Raw genomic sequence first — 7,124 nt, 5'->3', positions numbered from 1 at the left:
TTCGAGGCCATCATAATTAATTGAAAAAGGTACAAACTCTTCAGTTTTGATGTCCTGTCTTTCAATTTTGCTTTTAATAAAAAATTATTTTCTCTAAATTCATGGAATCTTCATTCAAACTTCCTTTATGTCTTGACTGTCTTCTCTCATACTCTTCCATATTTTCAACTTCTCCAATGTCAAACAATTGTTGTCTTGAGAAAGCAGGGTACACAGGAATGAAGTTGTCACTGATCACTATTTCATTGGACTTTTTCTTGTTATTTGCACTCATCTATCTCAAAACGGTTTTGCTTGGTGGCTTTACAGAATTATAAGTCAACTTTGACCTTTTAGAACCTTCACAAATGTCAAATGACACATGTTCCCTTCTCATTTGTTCATTATGCTTCTTCATTTTTGGGGTGAGGGGTGGTGATAAAGGAAGTTTGTCAATTGAGTCAGGTTCATTTGCCTTTTGTTTCTTTCTGCACCCTGGATTTCTTCATTTGAGATTAGATCACTAGAGTCACTTAAATCATACTTGTTCAAATCATCTTCATTGAAGTCATCTTCAGAAACTTTCACACCAATTGACTTGTCATATTTCTCATCTTCTTTCAGAACAAACTCTACATGTTCATCAATTGTAACCTTGTTATAATGCTCAATGAAGTCTTCTTTGTCTTTGAACACATTTCTGAATTGATTGAGATAAGTATCCCTTTTTTTCTTGTCAACCTTAAGTGAGTATTAAGTGAGTAGTTGCCGTTGAAAGGTGGAGGAATGACTTTGTATTTATCTTCTTCTTTGATTTTGTGCAGAATGCCACAAATGTTTCCAGTAGATACTGGATTCTTCAGAAACTCATTTTCAACTTGTGGAGTGGTATTCTTCACCTTTCCTTCAACTACCACTTTCTTCAATCCTTCAATTTCAGTCACATACCTTGACTGAATTCTATAAATGTTCATACAATCTTCTTCAAGGCTTTTGATCTTTTCCTCATAAGTTAAATCACTTTCTTGATACACATTTATCATGCTTTGTTTCCTAAAGTATTCACTTTCCAACTTTCATACCTTCATATTCAAAGCATTAATTGTTTCAAGTAATTAAAGTGTGTAATTTGAAGGTACGTTTGAAGAAGAAGATCCAGCTTCATTTTCAACTTTTTCCATGAACGCAACATTGGCTTTGGTGATGTCATCAGCATGATCACTCCAATCAAAACCACCTTCTTGTTGAGCAGCAAGTTCTGCATTTTCTTGGTTTCTAGGCTACTTGTGGTTGTTTTTGTTGGTTTTTTTGGGAGCATTTGGAGGGTTTTGGTTGTTGTTTCTCTGGTAATTTTGGTTTTGAGGTACAACTTGATGATTGTTCATTTGTGGTTGCTGTAGTTGTTGTTAAAGTTAGGGTTGTTGTTGTTGAAGTTGTTGAAATTGTTGAAGTTGTTGTTTCTTGGCTGGTTTTGCTGGTGCTGGTATTGATTTCTTGGTTGTTGGTTCTGATATTGATTCCCTTGGAAGTTTCTTGGCTGATTGCATAATCTAGTGTCAGGTCCCCGATTTTAGGTAGATCTTACACAAATCAAGTCATAACTCACACAAATAAATGTGTTGACAAGGGAGTTAATGACGGGTTTCTATATTTAGAAAGATAACTGTTTGTTAAAGGCGGAATCAATAACAAACAGGGTAGTTGCTAGACAATAAATCAACGGTAATTAACACACTCAAGATTCACTCAAATGATTTCCATTCATATAATGTTCATCATACAAACGATAATCGATCTAGGGTTTCTTGAAGGGAAAGTTTCATCCGTACAATTCCTAGGACGGCTGTCACACTTAGAAAACATTCCTTATTATCCTAAAAGTGTGATTGCCTGAATCCGTTCTTATTGTCGTTGTTGTTAGGAGGCGTGCCCTAAATTATTCCTTTTATAGGCCTAACACCTCCTTTACAGCTGTCATTCCTTCTAGAAACCCTAAATGCTAAAACATATTCAAATTACATATTCAAAACTATTCTAAGTGTAAAACAAGTCTTCCGGGTAGGCTTTGTAGCAATATGACTTTCCGAGTAGACTGTGTGCTCTGCCTTCCTTCAGTACTTGGTAACATAGAAGTGTGCCCGGGATCAGTTTCCGGGTAGACTTTACTTAAAGAATATTTCACCAAGTAAAATACTCACATGGTAGACTTCAATCTTCTTAAATTTATCATACTTTGCCCGACAAACTCTTACGAGCAACCTTGTTCTTCAATGGTCCCTACAACTCTTTACTAGACAATAGCTTATTAGCAAAGTGTGCTCGGTAGCACTATTCCTTGCTTGAGTTGATCTGTCCCGATGTTGTTGGGTTTTAACAAGATTACCAAAGTCATATAAACCCATTTATATGAAAAACGCAGCGGAAAAATAAGTTTTAAATCTTGTTAATTTGATGAATATAAAACCGATTTTATATGCAAAACCCAAGCCTCGGATCCATATACGAATTTGCATGCTTACCAATATAAACAACCATAGGGTGTTAATAGCATACTACCTTCAAGAGTCCAAGAAAATGAAGGAGATGATGATATGAAGGGCGAGTCTCCAAGATAGAAGAACCTCAAGCTTGTATACCCTTCAAGCTTCCAACAAACACCTTGATTTTGCTAGGATTTACACTTGGAAAACTCTTCCTTGATATTTCTTTCCTTGGCCGAAATTCAGAGAGAGAAAGAAGAAAAGTTTACTTGCAACTTGTGAATGAGAGTAAGTGTCTTGGTTGTGAGTTACAAATGCACTATTTAATTCAACCAACCACCACTATTTCATGTCTTGGAATAAATAAAACATTAAGTGAGGAGAGAGAAGGGGGAAAAGTGTGCAGCCAAAGATTCTCACCAAATTCAAACTCAAGTAATCTAGTTTATTTATTTATGTTATAACATAACATGCAACATCCAGTATGCATTGCATATTGTTATTTAACCAACTTAAATAACTTCGTATATGCAAAATCCAAAAGCGGTAGGTTTTTCATATTGTTATTTAACCCATTTAAATAACATCGTATATGCAAAATGCAAAAACAGTATGTTTTGCATATTATTATTTAACCAACTTAAATAACATCGTATATGCAAAATGCAAAATCTCTCATAACATAAATTATCCATATAATTTATTTATTACACAAGTGCAAATATTTAGAAATCCGATTTCCAAATATTTTAAGTGTTGATATTTATTTGTTAGATCATATCTTAAATAAATATCATGGTGTTTGTCTAGTTTGTTATTGGGTATGACCCAACTTGGATCATAACGTACGAGCCACATCAACTCTAATATGTGTCTTGGGCAGACCGATTCCAACAAATGTAACTTGAGATATTCCATTATTCATCAAGCCTACTTGGACCAATGTATTATTGAAGAATACTTTTCTCGGTCTTCCAATCACTTGGCTTCATGAGCTTGGTCAGCCAAAAGCTTACTCGAGAGTAAATCTTACTTGGCTGTGAAGAACAGACTTGCTTGATAAAGTGATCCTTGCTCGGGTATTTACAAACTAGTGAACCTTGCCCGGTTATACACAAATTTGCAAACCCTGGTCGGATATCCACTAATGAAGAATTCTAGAAGATAACCTTGCCCGATACACAAATTATCATGCCCGGCTAAGTAAAACCTTGCTCGGAAGTCTAAGGTGTGCCCGGTTCCATACTTAGTGAATTCTGAGGAGGTTGAGAAGATTCCAATCTTCCATATATCTCTTTTAGGTCAAATCTTTGACTCAACAATCTCCCCTAGATTGGAACACCTCAGCTGACCCAAAACATCTCTATGGTTACATACACTTAGTCAAAATACATATCAAATCATAATCAAAATAAATATTCGTAACAAAATCAAAAGATTACATATTCAAATGATGTCCTTAGACATTACAAAACAAGTCCTATACTAATGTTCATTTTCTTCTTGCATCATAGTAGGCTTGCCTTATATTCAGAATGATCGTTGCTGCTCTTTGTTTGAAAATATGAAGGATTTGGTAGTGAGTATGACTTTCTTGAATGACCAAATCCCTAATATCCATTAAGTCTTCATAGTGCAGGTAAGTCAAGTCTTCGCCTCTTCTGATTACTGCCAAAGCTACTCCATCTGAGTTTCTTAGAACACAATGGCCTGTGTTTTCCTTGTATTCAATTTATGCAATTATGCCATTCTTCTGCACAGTGTAATTTGGTCTTCTCATTCTTCTTTCTAGACTTATGCAGATATTCATGTTTGACAGAGGATTCCTGTCTTTTGCATTCATCTGATAGTACAGTTCAGCTTTGGCTATCTTTTTCAACTTATCAGCCCTTCTTTATTTGATCCTCTTTGTCACTTTCCAGCTCTTCTTCTCTTTTAAGAATGTAAAACCTTTGTCAGCCTCATCTTTCAAGAACTTGGAAAGTTCATGTGACACTCATCAATTTCAGGTTAGCTCTGTTAATCCGAACTCCGTTAATTCAAACTTAAGATCACACGAACTGTAACGCATCTCTCATTACATTTAAGTTAGGGTTTTAAATGACGCTTGACAATCACTACACAAGTAGTCTTTCAGAATTTCACCGAAACACACACGAGTCGACTCAAACTATTGGTGAACAAACGATGAATATTATAAACAAGTATTTAATATAATTATGTGTTACGTTTATTTGTATAAATGTGTGCTTGTATACATGTCATTATATTATGGAGGTGATTGATGTTTTATGCTAGAATTATACAAAATAGAAGTTGAGGGTGCTAGTTGTAACTTGTCATTTATTTAATTAATATATAAACAACCTTAACCATAAACCCTAACCCTCTTCTCCCTCTCCTTCTACCACTTGCGACGGCAGCCCCCTTCCCCTAGGATCGACCGAAACACACAGCACACATACACATACAATCATCCTTGCAACTTGTTGATGGCTTAAGGTGTTAATTAGGTAAACTAAACACTATATGTAGCCTATTATATTGATTTTTGGAATTATTGAACACATTAATCATAAACCCTAAATGCTAAATATGTTGATTGTTGATTAGTTAGGGTTGTATGCATGATTTCTAATTCATAGGTTATTTGTATGTTGAGTTTTGATGAAAACTGATGCTGGACAGATTATTGAATTCGTGTTTAAATGACGCAAACTCGATGTTAATTACATGTTTTGATGTGATTGTTGATTCTATAATATACTAGGTCGAGTCTAGTTTCTGAAAAGTCCGAGTTTGTAAATTTTTGACGTGTAAAAGTTTGTTTTTAATATTTTACAAAACTGTTGTGCAAGGCTGATTCGGGAGACCTGCTGTTAGGCTGTTTTACGACTAAGATATCTCATAAACGACAAAACCAAATGAGTTGGTTCCACTTCTGGAAGTTAATATATTGAGTTAGGAATCTAACCCAATTTGTCTTGCATTAATTGGATTTCTCATTTAACAGGAATAACAAATAACATTCTGTTGGGCATGATAATGATTGTTGTATGTTTTCTGTGATGTTTTGATCATTGTGATAAAACCGTATACGATAAAAATATAATAAAAATATTTTTAGAAACCTAACTCACGTGTGCTTCTGTGATGATTTTTGGTGATTTATTTGACATGTTAGGATTTATTAAATAGAGTAATCTTGTCGAGTGAAAATCTGCCTGGACAATTTAGCTGCTGAACTACTTGGATTAACATGAAAAGTGTATAACCGATCGATGTTTGTTATGTTTTGACCAAATTGACCTTTTGGGGGATATTTACTAGTAATGAATGATTTTAATACTTGACACTTAAGTACTTGTTCACACGTGTAACTTATCACCAACGTGTTTGTCGAGTCGCACTTATTTCACAAATGAAACACGAAACGCATCTCATGCATAAGTTGTATGTGTCGAGTCTAGGGACTCACTCGTAGTTCAATACTTAGAAAATCTCGTTTTTGTTTTTAGAAAACTAGTGAGGATTTTCTGTGACGCACACCTTTCTCGGATCTTTTTTTTTATCTTCGCAAACAGTGAGTTTCACGTCCCTTTTTACTCTTTTTAAACGCTTTTATTTGGGGGAGATAACATACTCCAACGCTGTAGATTTTGTTTAGTTTTTATATATCACTTGTAAGGCTAAGTGGCAAACAAACCAACCAAAGTCCTTCATAACATCGAACCGGTTAATATTGGATAATAGCGAGTCACTGTTGAGAAGTACTACTGGGTTTGACCAACCCCACCCAACTCTAAACTCGACTGTAGGTCGAGTGGGTGTAATCTTGGCTAACACATTACCATGGTCGTGGTTGACATGGTGGCAAGACAATTGATAAACAGTCAGCTTCGGTGTCGAACACTTAGTAATACATGCTTGATAGGTTAGCTACCTATTGATATATAATTGACTTAACACTATCTGGTAACGCAAAACGTAAACGTAAACGCAAACGCTTTATTTATAAAAACTTGTGAACTCACCAACCCTGTGTTGACACATTTAGTATGTTATTCTCAGGTATCCAAGGCGGGCGCGCGGTATGTCACACCCTCAAAATCCACTAACGGAGTTTTACCGTCAGAGGGTGTGAACTAACAGGATCGGAATCATTAGTTATAATAAAACCATAAAATAAAGTTTCAAAACCATGAAAAATGTTTACGAGTAATTAAATGCGGAAGCGTAAAAACCTTTAACCAAAAGTTGCGTCACGCAGGACGACTTAAAACCAATGATAACTGTTAAAAACAAGTTTGCAAAACAAAAGCGTTTTCAAGCAATGCATGTTCCTAAACCGCGCGCCCGCCTCAGCTACCTGAGAATAACATACTAAAAGTGTCAACACAAGGTTGGTGAGTTCACAAGTTATATAAAAATAAATGTTTAGCGTTTGCGTTCAGCGTTTTGCGTTACAGCGTTTTGCGTTACAGCGTTTTGCGTTACCAGATAGTGTTATGTCAATTATATATCTATAGGTAGCTAGCCTATAAAGCAAGTATTACTAAGTGTTTGACACCGAAGCTGACTGTTTATCAATTTGCCTTGCCACCAGGTCATCCAGACCATGGTATGTGTTAGCCAAGATTACACCCGCTCGACCTCCAGTCGAGT

The sequence above is a fragment of the Bidens hawaiensis genome, unplaced genomic scaffold, assembly GCF_021521415.1.
Source record: "Bidens hawaiensis isolate Kalapana, Puna unplaced genomic scaffold, B.hawaiensis_p1.1 tig00003270_1, whole genome shotgun sequence".
NCBI lineage: Eukaryota > Viridiplantae > Streptophyta > Magnoliopsida > Asterales > Asteraceae > Bidens > Bidens hawaiensis.
This window is presented reverse-complemented; position numbering follows the sequence as displayed.